The 20,740-nt window shown below is 43.8% G+C and overlaps 1 protein-coding gene across 1 annotated transcript in view; it reads right to left on the bottom strand.

The window, feature by feature from the left end:
• Window positions 1–20,740, bottom strand: part of ANKHD1 (ankyrin repeat and KH domain containing 1) — a gene marked incomplete in the record, with an annotated part of 1,187,903 nt that overhangs the window by 1,146,752 nt on the left and 20,411 nt on the right.

Here is a 20,740-nt window from a genome sequence, read left to right as displayed (position 1 = left end):
GAATCTAAACCAACACCTCACTTTACCTCTTCCTATCACTAACACAGGCAAAGAGAATGACTGGAGGTGGAGGGAAGGGAGGAGCTATATATACAGCTCTGCTGTGGTGCTCTTTGCCACTTCCTGCTAGCAGGTGGTTAAAACCTACAAGTAAAGACGAAATCCGTGGACTCGTCATATCTTGTAAAAGAAATCTTCATGGACAGAGAATCTATAATTGTTCCTAAGAAACACACACTGGAGTCTGGAACTAGGGAACTCTTTTACAGGTTCACTTTCCACCAGTGGGAAAGTAGAATAGACAACATCTCTGTATGAGAACTTGCTAACTGAAAAGGCGCTTGAACCAAAATGTCGTCCAGGTATGGCGCAACCGCTATTCCCTGAGATCTGACCACTGCCAAAAGGGCTCCTAGAACCTTTGTAAAGATTTGAGGAGCCGTAGCAAGGCAAAAGGGAAGGGCAACAAACTGGAAATGATTGTCCAGAAAGGCAAACCGCAGGAATTGGTGAATAGGAACATGAAGATACGCGTCATTCAGATCTATGGTAGTTATGAACTGACCCTCCTGGACCAAATGGAATGAATAGTCTCCATTTTGTAGGACAGAACCCTGAGGAATTTGTTGACACTTTAGGTCTAAGATGGACGGAAAGTTGCCTCTTTCTTGGGAACTACAAAAATGTTTCAATAGAAACCTTGACCCAGTTCTTCTACTGGAACTGAAACAATCACTCCCAGGGAAGAGAGGTCCTTTACGCAGTTTAAGAAGGCTTCTCTCTTCACCTGGTTAACAGATAACCTTGACAGGATAAATCTGCCCCTGGGGGGGGCGGGTAAGACTTGAATCCTATTCTGTATCCTTGTGAAACAACTTCCACGGCCCAAGGATCTGGGATATCGTGGATCCAAGCCTTCCAAAAGAAGGAAAGCCTCCCCCCCTACTTGATCCAAGACTGGATCGGGGGCGGCTCCTTCATGCTGACTTAAAATCAACTTAAGGCTTCTTGGTTTGTTTTCCCTTATTCCAAGGTTGACTGGACCTCTATGAGGTCCTGGATTGCTCCGGCTTGGAAGAGGAAGATAGACTTTTGTCCCTTGAAATTACGAAAGGAAGGAAAATTAGAATTCTGATGACCCTTAGGTCTATTCTTCTTATCCTGAGGTAGGAAAGATCCCTTTCCACTAGTGATTTCGGAAATGATCTCAGCCAGACCAGGACCAAATAAAGTCTTGCCTTTAAAAAGGTAGACAGAAGTTTGGATTTGGCTGTTACATCTGCAGACCAAGATGTTAACCACAGAGCTATGCAAGCTAGAACTGCAAGGCTAGAAATCTTGGCTCCCAGTCTAACCACTTGCATGCTGGCATCACAGATAAAAGTATTAGACAGCTTTAGAGCCTTGATCCTATCCTGGATCTCCTCTATAGTAGTCTTCTGAAATTGGGTCAGACAAGGCATCACACCAATAAGATGCTGCACCCGCAACCATAGCAATACTAGCAACTGGTTGCCATTGTAACCCCTGATGAATATACATCTTTCGTAAGTTAGCCTCCAGCTTCTTATCCATGGGATCCTTGAAAGAAGAGCTATCCTCAATAGGGATAGTCGTTATCTTGGCTAGGGTAGATATAGCTCCCTCTACCTTGGGCACAGTGTGCTACGAGTCACGTACAGAGTCAGCAACAGGAAACCGCTTCTTAAAAACAGGGGATGGGGAAAAGGAATCCCTGATCTATAATTTCCGACATACGGTCTGTAACTGGAAAAACTTCAACAGATGAACGAATGACATCCAACACTCTATTAAGCTTATTAGACTTCTTTGGGGTCTCAGCAACAGTAGAGTCAGAGTCTTCCAAAGTAGCAAGGACCAACTTCAAAAGTAACCGGAGGTGTTCCAGCTTTAACCTAAAATTAACCTCCTCTAAGACTGTAGTGGTTAGTACTGCAGATTCAGAGTCAGATATCTTGTCCTCAGAGGCCACTGAGGTATCATCTTCATCAGATAACAGAGACTGACTAACACAGCTTTAGCGGAGTCAGAACCCTTACTAACAGAAATATTTTTAGATTTCCTCTTTTGCTTACCAGCAACAGGAAACAATGATAAAGCTGCAGAAACGGCAGAAGTTATCTGCGCAGCAAAATCTCCTAGTAAACTGCTAAAGCTTGGGACGTTTGAGGGGAAAGCCGAGGCATGACACGGCAACATTATCCTGAGAAACAGATGTCTCTGAGAGGGAATTTTTAGACAAAAGCATATTGTTTAAACATGAGGCGCAAAACTGTACAGGAAAAATAATTTGAGCCTCCAAGCAATATAAATATTTTTCAAAAGACATACTTGAATTTGCTTCAGGGTCCATAATGATAAGAAATTGGTCCCCACTAGCAAACTAATGTCCAATAAATAACCAAACAAGAGACCCCAAATTTTGTATACTTAAACAAAAACATAATTTATGCTTACCTGATAAATTCCTTTCTCCTGTAGTGTAGTCAGTCCACGGGTCATCCATTACTTATGGGATATTAACTCCTCCCCAACAGGAAGTGCAAGAGGATCACCCAAGCAGAGCTGCTATATAGCTCCTCCCCTCTACGTCATACCCAGTCATTCGACCGAAACCAAACGAGAAAGGAGAAACTATAGGGTGCAGTGGTGACTGGAGTTTAATTTAAATTTTAGACCTGCCATAAAAAACAGGGCGGGCCGTGGACTGACTACACTACAGGAGAAAGGAATTTATCAGGTAAGCATAAATTATGTTTTCTCCTGTTAAGTGTAGTCAGTCCACGGGTCATCCATTACTTATGGGATACCAATACCAAAGCTAAAGTACACGGATGACGGGAGGGACAGGCAGGATCTTTACACGGAAGGAACCACTGCCTGAAGAACCTTTCTCCCAAAAACAGCCTCAGAAGAAGCAAAAGTGTCAAATTTGGAAAATTTGGAAAAAGTATGAAGAGAAGACCAAGTTGCAGCCTTGCAAATCTGTTCAACAGAGGCCTCATTCTTAAAGGCCCACGTGGAAGCCACAGCTCTCGTAGAATGAGCTGTAATTCTTTCAGGAGGCTGCTGTCCAGCAGTCTCATAGGCTAAACGTATTATGCTACGAAGCCAAAAAGAGAGAGAGGTAGCAGGTGCTTTTTGCCCTCTCCTCTGTCCAGAATAAACTACAAACAGGGAAGAAGTTTGGCGAAAATCTTTAGTTGCCTGTAAATAAAATTTCAGGGCACGGACTACGTCTAGATTGTGCAGAAGTCGTTCCTTCTTTGAAGAAGGGTTAGGGCACAATGATGGAACAACAATCTCTTGATTGATATTCTTGTTAGTGACTACCTTAGGTAAGAACCCAGGTTTAGTACGCAGAACTACCTTGTCTGAATGAAAAATCAGATAAGGAAAATCACAATGTAAGGCCGATAACTCAGAGACTCTACGAGCCGAGGAAATAGCCATTAAAAACAGAACTTTCCAAGATAACAGCTTGATATCAATGGAATGAAGGGGTTCAAACGGAACACCCTGTAAAACGTTAAGAACTAAGTTTAAGCTCCACGGTGGAGCAACAGTCTTAAACACAGGCTTAATCCTGGCCAAAGCCTGACAAAAAGCCTGAACGTCTGGAACTTCTGACAGACGTTTGTGTAAAAGGATGGACAGAGCTGAGATCTGTCCCTTTAAAGAACTTGCAGATAAACCCTTTTCTAAACCTTCTTGTAGAAAAGACAATATCCTAGGAATCCTAACCTTACTCCATGAGTAACTCTTGGATTCGCACCAGTGTAAATATTTACGCCATATCTTATGGTAAATTTTCCTGGTAACAGGTTTCCTAGCCTGTATTAGGGTATCAATTACTGACTCCGAAAATCCACGCTTTGATAAAATCAAGCGTTCAATCTCCATGCAGTCAGCTTCAGAGAAATTAGATTTTGATGTTTGAAAGGACCCTGAATTAGAAGGTCCTGTCTCAGAGGTAGCGACCAAGGTGGACAGGATGACATGTCCACTAGATATGCATACCAGGTCCTGCGTGGCCACGCAGGCGCTATTAGAATCACCGATGCTTTCTCCTGTTTGATCCTGGCAATCAATCGAGGAAGCATCGGGAAGGGTGGAAACACATAAGCCATCTTGAAGGTCCAAGGTGCTGTAAGAGCATCTATCAGGACCGCTCCCGGGTCCCTGGATCTGGACCCGTAACAAGGAAGCTTGGTGTTCTGGCGAGACGCCATGAGATCCATATCTGGTTTGCCCCAACGTCGAAGTATTTGGGCAAAGACCACCGGATGAAGTTCCCACTCCCCCGGATGAAAAGTCTGGCGACTTAGGAAATCCGCCTCCCAGTTCTCCACGCCTGGGATGTGGATCGCTGACAGGTGGCAAGAGTGAGACTCTGCCCAGCGAATTATCTTTGAAACTTCCATCATCGCTAGGGAACTCCTTGTCCCTCCCTGATGGTTGATGTAAGCCACAGTCGTGATGTTGTACGACTGAAACCTGATGAACCTCAGAGTTGCTAACTGAGGCCAAGTCAGAAGGGCATTGAGAACTGCTCTCAATTCCAGGATGTTTATTGGAAGGAGACTCTCCTCCTGAGTCCATGATCCCTGAGCCTTCAGGGAATTCCAGACAGCGCCCCAACCTAGCAGGCTGGCGTCTGTTGTTACAATCGTCCAATCTGGCCTGCTGAAGGGCATCCCCCTGGACAAATGTGGCCGAGAAAGCCACCATAGAAGAGAATCTCTGGTCTCTTGATCCAGATTCAGCATAGGGGACAAATCTGAGTAATCCCCATTCCACTGACTTAGCATGCACAATTGCAGCGGTCTGAGATGCAGGCGTGCAAAAGGTACTATGTCCATTGCCGCTACCATTAAGCCGATTACCTCCATGCATTGAGCCACTGACGGGTGTGGAATGGAATGAAGGACACGGCAAGCATTTAGAAGTTTTGTCAACCTGTCCTCTGTCAGGTAAATTTTCATTTCTACAGAATCTATAAGAGTCCCCAAGAAGGGAACTCTTGTGAGTGGCAATAGAGAACTCTTTTCTACGTTCACCTTCCACCCATGCGACCTTAGAAATGCCAGAACTAACTCTGTATGAGACTTGGCAGTTTGGAAATTTGACGCTTGTATCAGAATGTCGTCTAGATACGGAGCTACCGCTATTCCTCGCGGTCTTAGTACCGCCAGAAGAGAGCCCAGGACCTTTGTAAAGATTCTTGGAGCCGTAGCTAACCCGAAGGGAAGAGCTACAAACTGATAATGCCTGTCTAGGAAGGCAAACCTTAGGTACCGGTAATCATCCTTGTGAATCGGTATATGAAGGTACGCATCCTTTAGATCCACTGTGGTCATGTACTGACCCTTTTGGATCATGGGTAAGATTGTCCGAATAGTTTCCATTTTGAACGATGGAACTCTTAGGAATTTGTTTAGGATCTTTAAATCCAAGATTGGTCTGAAGGTTCCTTCTTTCTTGGGAACCACAAACAGATTTGAGTAAAACCCTTGCCCGTGTTCCGACCGCGGAACCGGGTGGATCACTCCCATTAGCAAAAGATCTTTAACACAGCGTAGAAACGCCTCTTTCTTTGTCTGGTTTGTTGACAACCTTGAAAGATGAAATCTCCCTTTGGGAGGAGAAGATTTGAAGTCCAGAAGATATCCCTGGGATATGATCTCTAACACCCAGGGATCCTGGACATCTCTTGCCCAAGCCTGGGCGAAGAGAGAAAGTCTGCCCCCTACTAGATCCGTTTCCGGATCGGGGGCCCTCACTTCATGCTATCTTAGGGGCGGCAGCAGGTTTTCTGGCCTGCTTGCCCTTGTTCCAGGTCTGGTTAGGTTTCCAGCCCTGTCTGTAACGAGCAACAGTTACTTCCTGTTTTGGAGCGGAGGAAGTTGATGCTGCTCCTGCCTTGAAGTTACGAAAGGCACGAAAATTAGACTGTCTAGCCCTTGGTTTGGCTCTGTCTTGAGGCAGGGCATGTCCCTTACCTCCAGTAATGTCAGCGATAATTTCTTTCAAACCGGGCCCAAATAATGTCTGCCCTTTGAAAGGTATGTTAAGCAATTTAGATTTAAAGTCACATCGGCTGACCAGGATTTTAGCCACAGCGCTCTGCGCGCCTGGATGGCGAATCCGGAATTCTTAGCCGTAAGCTTAGTTAAATGTACTACGGCATCAGAAATGAATGAATTAGCTAGCTAAAGGACTCTAAGCTTGTCTATAATTTCATCCAATGGAACTGAGCTAATGGTCTCTTCTAGAGACTGAAACCAAAATGCCGCCGCAGCCGTGACAGGCGCAATGCATGCGAGGGGTTGTAATATAAACCTTGTTGAGTAAACATTTTCTTAAGGTAACCCTCTAACTTTTTGTCCATTGGGTCTGAAAAGGCACAGCTATCCTCCACCGGGATAGTGGTACGCTTAGCCAGAGTAGAAACTGCTCCTTCCACCTTAGGGACCGTCTGCCATAAGTCCCGTGTGGTGGCGTCTATTGGAAACATTTTTCTAAATATAGGAGGGGGGGGAAAGGGCACACCGGGCCTATCCCACTCCTTGGTAATAATTTCTGTAAGCCTCTTAGGTATAGGAAAAACGTCAGTACACGCCGGTACCGCATAGTATCTATCCAGCCTACATAATTTCTCTGGAATTGCAACCGTGTTACAATCATTCAGAGCCACTAATACCTCCCCTAATAATACACGGAGGTTCTCAAGCTTAAATTTAAAATGTCTGAGTCCAGTCTATTTGGATCAGATCCGTCACCCACAGAATGAAGCTCTCCGTCTTCATGTTCTGCCATTTGTGACGCAGTATCAGACATGGCTCTAACATTATCAGCGTACTCTGTTCTCACCCCAGAGTGGTCGCGTTTACCTCTAAGTTCTGGTAATTTAGATAAAACTTCAGTCATAACATTAGCCATGTCTTGTAAAGTGATTTGTAATGGCCGCCCTGATGTACTTGGCGTCGCAATATCACGCACCTCCTGAGCGGGAGATGCAGGTACCGACACGTGAGGAGAGTTAGTCGGCATAACTTTCCCCTCGTTGTCTGGTGAAATTTTCTTAAAAATGTACAGATTGGCTTTTATTTAAAGTAGCATCAATGCAATTAGTACACAAATTTCTATTGGGCTCCACATTGGCTTTTGAACATATTGCACAAAGAGATTCCTCTGTGTCAGACATGTTAAAACAAACTAGCAATTAGCCTAGCAAGCTTGGAAAATACTTTTCAAATAAATTTGCAAGCAATATAAAAAACGTTGCTGTGCCTTTAAGAAGCACACAAAAACTGTCACAGTTAAAATAACAATGAACCGGATTAGTTATAGAAACCAAATTTTTACAGTAAATGCATTAAGTTAGCAAAGTATTGCACTCACTAGCAATGGATGATTAACCCCTTAATATCAGAAAAACGGATAACAATTGAAAATATAAGCGTTTTTATCACAGTCAAAGCACAGTCTCACAGGTCTGCTGTGAGTGATTACCTCCCTCAAAACTAGTTTTGAAGACCCCTGAGCTCTGTAGAGACGTCCTGGATCATGCAGGGAGAAGAAGGCAGACTGTGACTGAATTTCGAATGCGCAGTAAAAGCGCCAAAATAGGCCCCTCCCACTCACAATACAACAGTGAGGGAAGCTCAGTAAACTGTTTTAATTCAAAACAAACGACAGCCATGTGGAAAATAACGCCCAAAACAATTTTTCACCAAGTACCTCAGATAAATAAACGATTAACATGCCAGCAAACGTTTAAAATATAATTTATGAAATGTCATAAAAAAGCCTGCTGCTAGTCGCTCACACTGCAGGTTAGGCTCAAAGTTATATGTATACAGTATTTTCCCAGTGAAGTGCCATTCCCCAGAAATACTTAAATGTAAACATACATACATATCAGCCTGATACCAGTTGCTACTACTGCATTTAAGGCTGTACTTACATTACATCGGTATTAGCAGTATTTTCTCAGTCAATTCCATTCCTTAGAAAATAATATACTGCAACATACCTCTTTGCAGGTGAACCTGCCCGCTGTCCCCTGTTCTGAAGTTACCTCGCTCCTCAGAATGGCCGAGAACAGCAAATGGATCTTAGTTACGTCCGCTAAGATCATACACAAACTCAGGTAGATTCTTCTTCTAATGCTGCCTGAGAAAAAACAACACACTCCGGTGCCGTTTAAAATAACAAACTTTTGATTGAAGAAATAAAAACTAAGTTTAACAACCACAGTCCTCTCACACATCCTATCTATTAGTTGGGTGCAAGAGAATGACTGGGTATGACGTAGAGGGGAGGAGCTATATAGCAGCTCTGCTTGGGTGATCCTCTTGCACTTCCTGTTGGGGAGGAGTTAATATCCCATAAGTAATGGATGACCCGTGGACTGACTACACTTAACAGGAGAAATATAGGAATAATACAGGAACTATTAACTAACTGGCACCTCTAACCCTCAGCACTGCTGAGGACTCACCACTCTGTAGACCAGCAGAAAATGTCCCACTAGCTGGAGATTTGCAGATTAAGTAACACAGATCCGGATCGATAATCCAGACAGCATCCAATATACAGCTCGATAAAACAGAATTTATGTTTACCTGATAAATTACTTTCTCCAACGGTGTGTCCGGTCCACGGCGTCATCCTTACTTGTGGGATATTCTCTTCCCCAACAGGAAATGGCAAAGGGACCAGCAAAGCTGGTCACATGATCCCTCCTAGGCTCCGCCTTCCCCAGTCATTCGACCGACGTAAAGGAGGAATATTTGCATAGGAGAAATCATATGATACCGTGGTGACTGTAGTTAAAGAAAATAAATTATCAGACCTGATTAAAAAACCAGGGCGGGCCGTGGACCGGACACACCGTTGGAGAAAGTAATTTATGAGGTAAACATAAATTCTGTTTTCTCCAACATAGGTGTGTCCGGTCCACGGCGTCATCCTTACTTGTGGGAACCAATACCAAAGCTTTAGGACACGGATGAAGGGAGGGAGCAAATCAGGTCACCTAGATGGAAGGCACCACGGCTTGCAAAACTTTTCTCCCAAAAATAGCCTCAGAAGAAGCAAAAGTATCAAATTTGTAAAATTTAGTAAAAGTGTGCAGTGAAGACCAAGTCGCTGCCTTACATATCTGATCAACAGAAGCCTCGTTCTTGAAGGCCCATGTGGAAGCCACAGCCCTAGTGGAATGAGCTGTGATTCTTTCAGGAGGCTGCCGTCCGGCAGTCTCGTAAGCCAATCTGATTATGCTTTTAAGCCAAAAGGAGAGAGAGGTAGAAGTTGCTTTTTGACCTCTCCTTTTACCAGAATAAACAACAAACAAGGAAGATGTTTGTCTAAAATCCTTTGTAGCATCTAAATAGAATTTTAAAGCACGAACTACATCCAAATTGTGCAACAAACGTTCCTTCTTTGAAACTGGATTCGGACACAAAGAAGGCACGACTATCTCCTGGTTAATGTTTTTGTTAGAAACAACTTTCGGAAGAAAACATAATTTATGCTTACCTGATAAATTCCTTTCTTCTGTAGTGTGATCAGTCCACGGGTCATCATTACTTCTGGGATATTACTCCTCCCCAACAGGAAGTGCAAGAGGATTCACCCAGCAGAGCTGCATATAGCTCCTCCCCTCTACGTCACTCCCAGTCATTCGACCAAGGACCAACGAGAAAGGAAAAGCCAAGGGTGAAGTGGTGACTGGAGTATAAATTAAAAAATATTTACCTGCCTTAAAAACAGGGCGGGCCGTGGACTGATCACACTACAGAAGAAAGGAATTTATCAGGTAAGCATAAATTATGTTTTCTTCTGTTAAGTGTGATCAGTCCACGGGTCATCATTACTTCTGGGATACCAATACCAAAGCAAAAGTACACGGATGACGGGAGGGATAGGCAGGCTCTTTATACAGAAGGAACCACTGCCTGAAGAACCTTTCTCCCAAAAATAGCCTCCGATGAAGCAAAAGTGTCAAATTTGTAAAATTTGGAAAAAGTATGAAGCGAAGACCAAGTTGCAGCCTTGCAAATCTGTTCAACAGAGGCCTCATTCTTGAAGGCCCAAGTGGAAGCCACAGCTCTAGTAGAATGAGCTGTAATTCTTTCAGGAGGCTGCTGTCCAGCAGTCTCATAAGCTAAACGAATTATGCTACGAAGCCAAAAAGAAAGAGAGGTAGCGGAAGCTTTTTGACCTCTCCTCTGCCCAGAGTAAATGACAAACAGAGAAGACGTTTGTCGAAATTCCTTAGTTGCCTGTAAGTAAAATTTTAGAGCACGGACTACATCCAGGTTGTGCAGTAGACGTTCCTTCTTTGAAGAAGGATTTGGGCATAAAGAAGGAACAACAATCTCTTGATTGATATTCCTGTTAGTAACTACCTTAGGTAAGAACCCAGGTTTAGTACGCAGGACTACCTTATCCGAATGAAAAATCAAATAAGGAGAATCACAATGTAAGGCTGATAATTCAGAGACTCTTCGAGCCGAGGAAATAGCCATTAAAAATAGAACTTTCCAAGATAACAACTTTATATCAATGGAATGAAGGGGTTCAAACGGAACGCCCTGTAAAACATTAAGAACAAGGTTTAAACTCCATGGTGGAGCAACAGTTTTAAACACAGGCTTAATTCTGGCCAAAGCCTGACAAAAAGCCTGGACGTCAGGAACTTCTGACAGACGTTTGTGTAACAGAATGGACAGAGCTGAGATCTGTCCCTTTAATGAACTAGCAGATAAACCCTTTTCTAAACCTTCTTGTAGAAAAGACAATATCCTAGGAATCCTAACCTTACTCCAAGAGTAACCTTTGGATTCACACCAATATAGGTATTTACGCCATATCTTATGGTAAATCTTTCTGGTAACAGGTTTCCTAGCCTGTATTAAGGTATCAATAACTGACTCAGAAAATCCACGTCTTGATAAAATCAAGCGTTCAATTTCCAAGCAGTCAGCTTCAGAGAAGTTAGATTTTGATGTTTGAAGGGACCCTGTATCAGAAGGTCCTGTTTCAGAGGTAGAGACCAAGGTGGACAGGATGACATGTCCACCAGGTCTGCATACCAAGTCCTGCGTGGCCACGCAGGTGCTATTAGAATCACTGATGCTCTCTCTTGTTTGATTCTGGCAATCAATCGAGGAAGCAACGGGAAGGGTGGAAACACGTAAGCCATCCTGAAGTCCCAAGGTGCTGTCAGAGCATCTATCAGGACTGCTCCTGGATCCCTGGATCTGGACCCGTAACGAGGAAGCTTGGCGTTCTGTCGAGACGCCATGAGATCTATCTCTGGTTTGCCCCAACGTCGAAGTATTTGGGCAAAGACCTCCGGATGAAGTTCCCACTCCCCCGGATGAAAAGTCTGACGACTTAAGAAATCCGCCTCCCAGTTCTCCACTCCCGGGATGTGGATTGCTGACAGGTGGCAAGAGTGAGACTCTGCCCAGCAAATTATCTTTGATACTTCCATCATAGCTAGGGAGCTTCTTGTCCCTCCCTGATGGTTGATGTAAGCTACAGTCGTGATGTTGTCCGACTGAAACCTGATGAACCCCCGAGTTGTCAACTGGGGCCAAGCCAGGAGGGCATTGAGAACTGCTCTCAATTCCAGAATGTTTATTGGCAGGAGACTCTCCTCCTGACTCCATTGTCCCTGAGCCTTCAGAGAATTCCAGACGGCACCCCAACCTAGAAGGCTGGCGTCTGTTGTTACAATTGTCCAGTCTGGTCTGCTGAATGGCATCCCCCTGGACAGATGTGGCCGAGAAAGCCACCATAGAAGAGAATTTCTGGTCTCTTGATCCAGATTCAGAGAAGGGGATAAGTCTGAGTAATCCCCATTCCACTGACTTAGCATGCACAGTTGCAGTGGTCTGAGGTGTAAGCGTGCAAAGGGTACTATGTCCATTGCCGCTACCATTAAGCCGATTACCTCCATGCATTGAGCCACTGACGGGTGTTGAATGGAATGAAGGGTGCGGCAAGCACTTTGAAGTCTTGTTAGCCTGTCCTCTGTCAGGTAAATCTTCATTTCTACAGAATCTATAAGAGTCCCCAGGAAGGGAACTCTTGTGAGTGGAACGAGTGAACTTTTCTTTTCGTTCACCTTCCATCCATGTGACCTTAGAAATGCCAGCACTAACTCTGTATGAGACTTGGCAGTTTGAAAGCTTGAAGCTTGTATCAGAATGTCGTCTAGGTATGGAGCTACCGAGATTCCCCGCGGTCTTAGTACCGCCAGAAGAGCACCCAGAACCTTTGTGAAGATTCTTGGAGCTGTAGCCAATCCGAATGGAAGAGCCACAAACTGGTAATGCCTGTCTAGGAAGGCAAACCTTAGGTACCGATAATGATCTTTGTGAATCGGTATGTGAAGGTATAATCACCATAGTCCTCTCACACATCCTATCTAGTCGTTGGGTGCAAGAGAATGACTGGGAGTGACGTAGAGGGGAGGAGCTATATGCAGCTCTGCTGGGTGAATCCTCTTGCACTTCCTGTTGGGGAGGAGTAATATCCCAGAAGTAATGATGACCCGTGGACTGATCACACTTAACAGAAGAAAACCAGGTTTAGTACGCAAAACCACCTTATCTGCATGGAACACCAGATAAGGAGGAGAACACTGCAGAGCAGATCATTCTGAAACTCTTCTAGCAGAAGAAATTGCAACCAAAAACAAAACTTTCCAAGATAATAACTTAATATCAACGGAATGTAAGGGTTCAAACGGAACCCCCTGAAGAACTGAAAGAACTAAATTGAGACTCCAAGGAGGAGTCAAAGGTTTGTAAACAGGCTTGATTCTAACCAGAGCCTGAACAAAGGCTTGAACATCTGGCACAGCTGCCAGCTTTTTGTGAAGTAACACAGATAAGGCAGAAATCTGTCCCTTCAAAGAACTTGCAGATAATCCTTTCTCCAAACCTTCTTGAAGAAAGGATAGAATCTTAGGAATTTTTATCTTGTCCCAAGGGAATCCTTTAGATTCACACAGATATATTTTTTCCATATTTTGTTGGTAGATTTTTCTAGTTACAGGCTTTCTGGCCTGAACAAGAGTATCAATGACAGAATCTGAGAACCCTCGCTTTGATAAGATCAAGCGTTCAATCTCCAGGCAGTCAGTTGGAGTGAGACCAGATTCGGATGTTCGAACGGACCTTGAACAAGAAGGTCCCGTCTCAAAGGTAGCTTCCATGGTGGAGCCGATGACATATTCACCAGGTCTGCATACCAAGTCCTGCGTGGCCACGCAGGAGCTATCAAGATCACCGATGCCCTCTCCTGATTGATCCTGGCTACCAGCCTGGGGATGAGAGGAAACGGCGGGAATACATAAGCTAGTTTGAAGGTCCAAGGTGCTACTAGTGCATCTACTAGAGTCGCCTTGGGATCCCTGGATCTGGACCCGTAGCAAGGAACCTTGAAGTTCTGACGAGAGGCCATCAGATCCATGTCTGGAATGCCCCACAACTGAGTAATTTGGGCAAAGATTTCCGGATGGAGTTCCCACTCCCCCGGATGAAATGTCTGACGACTCAGAAAATCCGCTTCCCAATTTTCCACTCCTGGGATGTGGATTGCAGACAAGTGGCAGGAGTGAGTCTCCGCCCATTGAATGATTTTGGTCACTTCTTCCATCGCCAGGGAACTCCTTGTTCCCCCCTGATGGTTGATGTACGCGACAGTCGTCATGTTGTCTGATTGAAACCGTATGAATTTGGCCTTTGCTAGCTGAGGCCAAGCCTTGAGAGCATTGAATATCGCTCTCAGTTCCAGAATATTTATCGGGAGAAGAGATTCTTCCCGAGACCAAAGACCCTGAGCTTACAGGGGTCCCCAGACCGCGCCCCAGCCCACCAGACTGGCGTCGGTCGTGACAATGACCCACTCTGGTCTGCGGAAGCTCATCCCCTGTGATAGGTTGTCCAGGGACAGCCACCAACGGAGTGAATCTCTGGTCCTCTGATCTACTTGTATCGTCGGAGACAAGTCTGTATAATCCCCATTCCACTGACTGAGCATGCACAGTTGTAATGGTCTTAGATGAATTCGCGCAAAAGGAACTATGTCCATTGCAGCTACCATCAAACCTATTACTTCCATGCACTGCGCTATGGAAGGAAGAGGAACAGAATGAAGTACTTGACAAGAGTTTAGAAGTTTTGATTTTCTGGCTTCTGTCAGAAAAATCCTCATTTCTAAGGAGTCTATTATTGTTCCCAAGAAGGGAACCCTTGTTGACGGAGATAGAGAACTTTTTTCTACGTTCACTTTCCACCCGTGAGATCTGAGAAAGGCCAGGACAATGTCCGTGTGAGCCTTTGCTTGTGGAAGGGACGACGCTTGAATCAGAATGTCGTCCAAGTAAGGTACTACTGCAATGCCCCTTGGTCTTAGCACCGCTAGAAGGGACCCTAGTACCTTTGTGAAAATTCTTGGAGCAGTGGCTAATCCGAACGGAAGTGCCACAAACTGGTAATGCTTGTCCAGGAATGCGAACCTTAGGAACCGATGATGTTCCTTGTGGATAGGAATATGTAGATACGCATCCTTTAAATCCACCGTGGTCATGAATTGACCTTCCTGGATGGAAGGAAGAATTGTTCGAATGGTTTCCATTTTGAACGATGGAACCTTGAGAAACTTGTTTAGGATCTTGAGATCTAAGATTGGTCTGAATGTTCCCTCTTTTTTTGGGAACTACGAACAGATTGGAGTAGAACCCCATCCCTTGTTCTCCTAATGGAACAGGATGAATCACTCCCATTTTTAACAGGTCTTCTACACAATGTAAGAATGCCTGTTTTTTTATGTGGTCTGAAGACAATTGAGACCTGTGGAACCTCCCCCTTGGGGGAAGCCCCTTGAATTCCAGACGATAACCTTGGGAGACTATTTCTAGCGCCCAAGGATCCAGAACATCTCTTGCCCAAGCCTGAGCGAAGAGAGAGAGTCTACCCCCCACCAGATCCGGTCCCGGATCGGGGGCCAACATCTCATGCTGTCTTGGTAGCAGTGGCAGGTTTCTTGGCCTGCTTACCGTTGTTCCAGCCTTGCATTGGCCTCCAGGCTGGCTTGGCTTGAGAAGTATTACCCTCTTGCTTAGAGGACGTAGCACTTGGGGCTGGTCCGTTTCTGCGAAAGGGACGAAAATTAGGTTTATTTTTGGCCTTGAAAGACCTATCCTGAGGAAGGGCGTGGCCCTTGCCCCCAGTGATATCAGAAATAATCTCTTTCAAGTCAGGGCCAAACAGCGTTTTCCCCTTGAAAGGAATGTTAAGCAATTTGTTCTTGGAAGACGCATCCGCTGACCAAGATTTTAGCCAAAGCGCTCTGCGCGCCACAATAGCAAACCCAGAATTTTTCGCCGCTAATCTAGCCAATTGCAAAGTGGCGTCTAGGGTGAAAGAGTTAGCCAATTTGAGAGCATGAATTCTGTCCAAAATCTCCTCATAAGAAGAATCTTTATTGAGCGCCTTTTCTAGTTCATCGAACCAGAAACACGCTGCTGTAGTGACAGGAACAATGCATGAAATTGGTTGTAGAAGGTAACCTTGCTGAACAAACATCTTTTTAAGCAAACCCTCTAATTTTTTATCCATAGGATCTTTGAAAGGATAACTATCTTCTATGGGTATAGTGGTGCGTTTGTTTAGAGTAGAAACCGCCCCCTCGACCTTGGGGACTGTCTGCCATAAGTCCTTTCTGGGGTCGACCATAGGAAACAATTTCTTAAATATAGGGGGAGGGACGAAAGGTATGCCGGGCCTTTCCCATTCTTTATTTACAATGTCCGCCACCCGCTTGGGTATAGGAAAAGCTTCGGGGGGGCCCCGGGACCTCTAGGAACTTGTCCATTTTACATAGTTTCTCTGGAATGACCAAATTCTCACAATCATCCAGAGTAGATAACACCTCCTTAAGCAGGGCGCGGAGATGTTCCAATTTAAATTTAAATGTAATCACATCAGGTTCAGCTTGTTGAGAAATTTTCCCTGAATCTGAAATTTCTCCCTCAGACAAAACCTCCCTGGCCCCCTCAGACTGGTGTAGGGGCACTTCAGAACCAATATCATCAGCGTCCTCATGCTCTTCAGTATTTTCAAAAACAGAGCAGTCGCGCTTTCGCTGATAAGTGGGCATTTTGGCTAAAATGTTTTTGATAGAATTATCCATTACAGCCGTTAATTGTTGCATAGTAAGGAGTATTGGCGCACTAGATGTACTAGGGGCCTCCTGTGTGGGCAAGACTGGTGTAGACGAAGGAGGGGATGATGCAGTACCATGCTTACTCCCCTCACTTGAGGAATCATCTTGGGCATCATTTTCTCTAAATTTATTATTTTGTGTCACATAAATCACATCTATTTAAATGAGAAGGCCTTGGCTTCCCCACATACAGAACACAGTCTATCTGGTAGTTCAGACATGTTAAACAGGCATAAACTTGATAACAAAGTACAAAAAACGTTTTAAAATAAAACCGTTACTGTCACTTTAAATTTTAAACTGAACACACTTTATTACTGCAAATGTGAAAAAGTATGAAGGAATTGTTCAAAATTCACCAAAATTTCACCACAGTGTCTTAAAGCCTTAAAAGTATTGCACACCAAATTTGAAAGCTTTAACTCTTAAAATAACGGAACCGGAGCCGTTTTTATATTTAACCCCTTTACAGTCCCTGGTATCTGCTTTGCTGAGACCCAACCAAGCCCAAAGGGGAATACGATACCAAATGACGCCTTCAGAAAGTCTTTTCTGTGTATCAGAGCTCCTCACACATGCATCTGCATGTCATGCTTCCTAAAAACAAGTGCGCAATAGAGGCGCGAAAATTAGGCTCTGCCTATGATTAGGGAAAGCCCCTAGAGGATAAGGTGTCCAATACAGTGCCTGCCGGTTATTTTACATAATTCCCAAGAATAAAATAATTCCTCAAAGCTATGAAGTATAAAATATGTTTATATATCAATCGTTTTAGCCCAGAAAATGTCTACAGTCTTAAAAGCCCTTGTGAAGCCCTTTTTTTTTTCTTATGTAATAAAAATGGCTTACCGGATCCCATAGGGAAAATGACAGCTTCCAGCATTACATCGTCTTGTTAGAAATGTGTCATACCTCAAGCAGCAAAAGTCTGCTCACTGTTTCCCCCAACTGAAGTTAATTCCTCTCAACAGTCCTGTGTGGAAACAGCCATCGATTTTAGTAACGGTTGCTAAAATCATTTTCCTCTTACAAACAGAAATCTTCATCACCTTTCTGTTTCAGAGTAAATAGTACATACCAGCACTATTTTAAAATAAACTCTTGATTGAATAATAAAAACTACAGTTAAACACCAAAAAACTCTAAGCCATCTCCGTGGAGATGTTGCCTGTACAACGGCAAAGAGAATGACTGGGGAAGGCGGAGCCTAGGAGGGATCATGTGACCAGCTTTGCTGGGCTCTTTGCCATTTCCTGTTGGGGAAGAGAATATCCCACAAGTAAGGATGACGCCGTGGACCGGACACACCTATGTTGGAGAAACAATCCTCTCCACTGATGGCTTGCCGGCTAAGTGACACAAACCCAGATAGATAGATAACCCACTCAGCAGCAGAAATACAGCTCGGCAAACACTCCGCTTAACTGTCGTCTTGAATCGGAAAAGCCGTGGAGCAGAATCAAAGAAGCCAGTCACATGACTGCATTAGAAAAAATAAACTGCGCTACAGAGTAAAAACGGCACGAAAACAATGGACGTAAAACAACTCTATAATTCACAAGCACAAGATTAAGCAAATACCTTTTGCAGGCTTAATATATTAATAAATATTTTCATATAAACTTTCCTTAACCCTCTCATTGCCAGCCTCTAAAATTTAACTTGCATAAAAGTTAATAAACCCCTCACAGAATATGTAGCCATACATATATACATAATATGCCCGTCTGAAGCAATCTCTTTCTTAGAGATAAGACATGTCCCAAGAAAAACCCAGAGGACTTAACCCCTAAAGTGCTGGTTCCTTCTAACCTAGAAGGGAAAGCACTTACCTGTGGCTTAGCAGGACAGGGAACAACTTCTTAGGTGTGATAGATTATCAACCTCTGACAGGGACCTGTAGAAAAAGCAGAGTAACCAACCCTGGTTTTCTATAATAGGGGTAGCATTAATGTTAGAAGTTAAGCAAAGACCACCTCGCCGTCTTCTAACTGCTAAAAGCCACCATTATTCTTACTAAAGAGATTTACATGGACACAGCATAGCCCCAATCCTTGCTTGCAGGGAAAAAGTACCCATTAAAGGATTAAATATCTTCAGACACCATCTTCGTACATCCTCCCGATGATAGAGGCAAAGAATGACTAGGGATTATGGGTAAGGGAAGTGACACTTAACAGCTCTGCTGGGGTGCTCTTTGCCTCCTCCTGCTAGCCAGGAGTTCAATATCTCACTAGTAATTGGAATGAAATCTTGGACTCTCCATGCCATTGGAAAGAAAACACAATTTATGCTTACCTGATAAATTTATTTCTCTTGTGGTGTATCCAGTCCACGGATCATCCATTACTTGTGGGATATTCTCCTTCCCAAAAGGAAGTTGCAAGAGGACACCCACAGCAGAGCTGCTATATAGCTCCTCCCCTAACTGCCATATCCAGTCATTCGACCAAAACAAGCCGAGAAAAGAGAAACCATAGGGTGCAGTGGTGACTGTAGTTTAAATCTAAATTTTGACCTGCCTTGGGCGGGCCGTGGACTGGATACACCACAAGAGAAATAAATTTATCAGGTAAGCATAAATTGTGTTCTCTCTTGTAAGGTGTATCCAGTCCACGGATCATCCATTACTTGTGGGATACCAATACCAAAGCTAAAGTACACGGATGAAGGGAGGGACAAGGTAGGTACTTAAACGGAAGGTACCACTGCTTGTAGAACCTTTCACCCAAAAATAGCCTCCGAAGAAGCAAAAGTATCAAATTTGTAGAATTTTGAAAAAGTATGAAGCGAAGACCAAGTCGCCGCCTTGCAAATCTGTTCAACAGAAGCCTCATTTTTAAAGGCCCAGGTGGAAGCCACAGCTCTAGTAGAATGAGCTGTAATCCTTTCAGGGGGCTGCTGTCCAGCAGTCTCATAGGCTAAGCGTATTATGCTTCTTAGCCAAAAAGAAAGAGAGGTTGCCGAAGCCTTTTGACCTCTCCTCTGTCCAGAGTAAACAACAAACAAAGCAGATGTTTGACTAAAATCTTTAGTAGCTTGTAAGTAAAACTTCAAGGCACGGACTACGTCCAGATTATGTAAAAGACGTTCCTTCTTTGAAGAAGGATTAGGGCACAATGATGGAACAACAATCTCTTGATTGATATTCTTAGTAGATGCCACCTTAGGCAAAAACCCAGGTTTTGTACGCAGAACTACCTTATCTGCATGGAAGATCAGATAAGGAGAATCACATTGTAAAGCAGATAACTCGGAGACTCTACGAGCCGAGGAAATAGCCATCAAAAAAAGAACTTTCCAAGATAAAAGTTTAATATCTATGGCATGAAGAGGTTCAAATGGAACCCCTTGAAGAACTTTAAGAACCAAGTTTAAGCTCCATGGAGGAGCAACAGGTTTAAACACAGGCTTGATTCTAACCAAAGCCTGACAAAATGCCTGAACGTCTGGAATATCTGCCAGACGCTTGTGCAAAAGAATAGACAGGGCAGAAATCTGTCCCTTTAAAGAACTAGCTGATAATCCTTTTTCCAAACCCTCTTGGAGAAAAGACAATATCCTGGGAATCCTAACCTTACTCCATGAGTAATTCTTGGATTCACACCAATAAAGATATTTACGCCATATCTTATGGTAGATTTTCCTGGTGACAGGCTTTCTTGCCTGTATTAGGGTATCAATGACTGACTCGGAGAAGCCACGCTTTGATCAAATCAAGCGTTCAATCTCCAGGCAGTCAGTCTCAGAGAAACTAAATTTGGATGATTGAAAGGACCTTCTATATTTCACCACTTTCCTCTTACTACCTCCATTTGTTGAGAGTTGCAAGAGAATGACTGGATATGGCAGTTAGGGGAGGAGCTATATAGCAGCTCTGCTGTGGGTGTCCTCTTGCAACTTCCTGTTGGGAAGGAGAATATCCCACAAGTAATGGATGATCCGTGGACTGGATACACCTTACAAGAGAAATATAAATAAGTTTCATTTATCTCTTAGCATTGAATTAGAAGAACCAACAATAAAATAACTGCACTCAGATGGATTTTATTGCTTAGTAGAAAATTCTGAAATTAACTACCCCCCGCTACCCAACAGAAAATTAATAAGAATAAACACAATGCTTTTGCCTGGATTTGAATTTCAAATTTGTCTTTGCTTTTTAATGTTTAACTGGGAACTTAAACTGTGTAAGTTGCTTGCCATTGAATATTTAAATATACAAAAGCAGATCTATTGCAGGATCTAGGAAGAAGAATGCACGTGGTAATGTAGCACAACACTAAGTACCCAAGCAGGGTACCTGGAAACAGAATGTGTAGTGCACTATACATGGTACCAGTGCTTGGCGTGTGCTGCCATTTTGAAATAAAGAATCTATGCGGAAGCAAAATACACTACGAGCAATGGGCCTTATGAGTAGTTTCAGGGATTTAAATCCATGCACCAGGCCCATTTTTTCAGG

The sequence above is a fragment of the Bombina bombina genome, chromosome 6 (genome assembly GCF_027579735.1).
Source record: "Bombina bombina isolate aBomBom1 chromosome 6, aBomBom1.pri, whole genome shotgun sequence".
NCBI classification, from domain to species: domain Eukaryota; kingdom Metazoa; phylum Chordata; class Amphibia; order Anura; family Bombinatoridae; genus Bombina; species Bombina bombina.
Note: the sequence above shows the minus strand (reverse complement) of the source record. Positions and strands in the feature narration are given on the sequence as shown.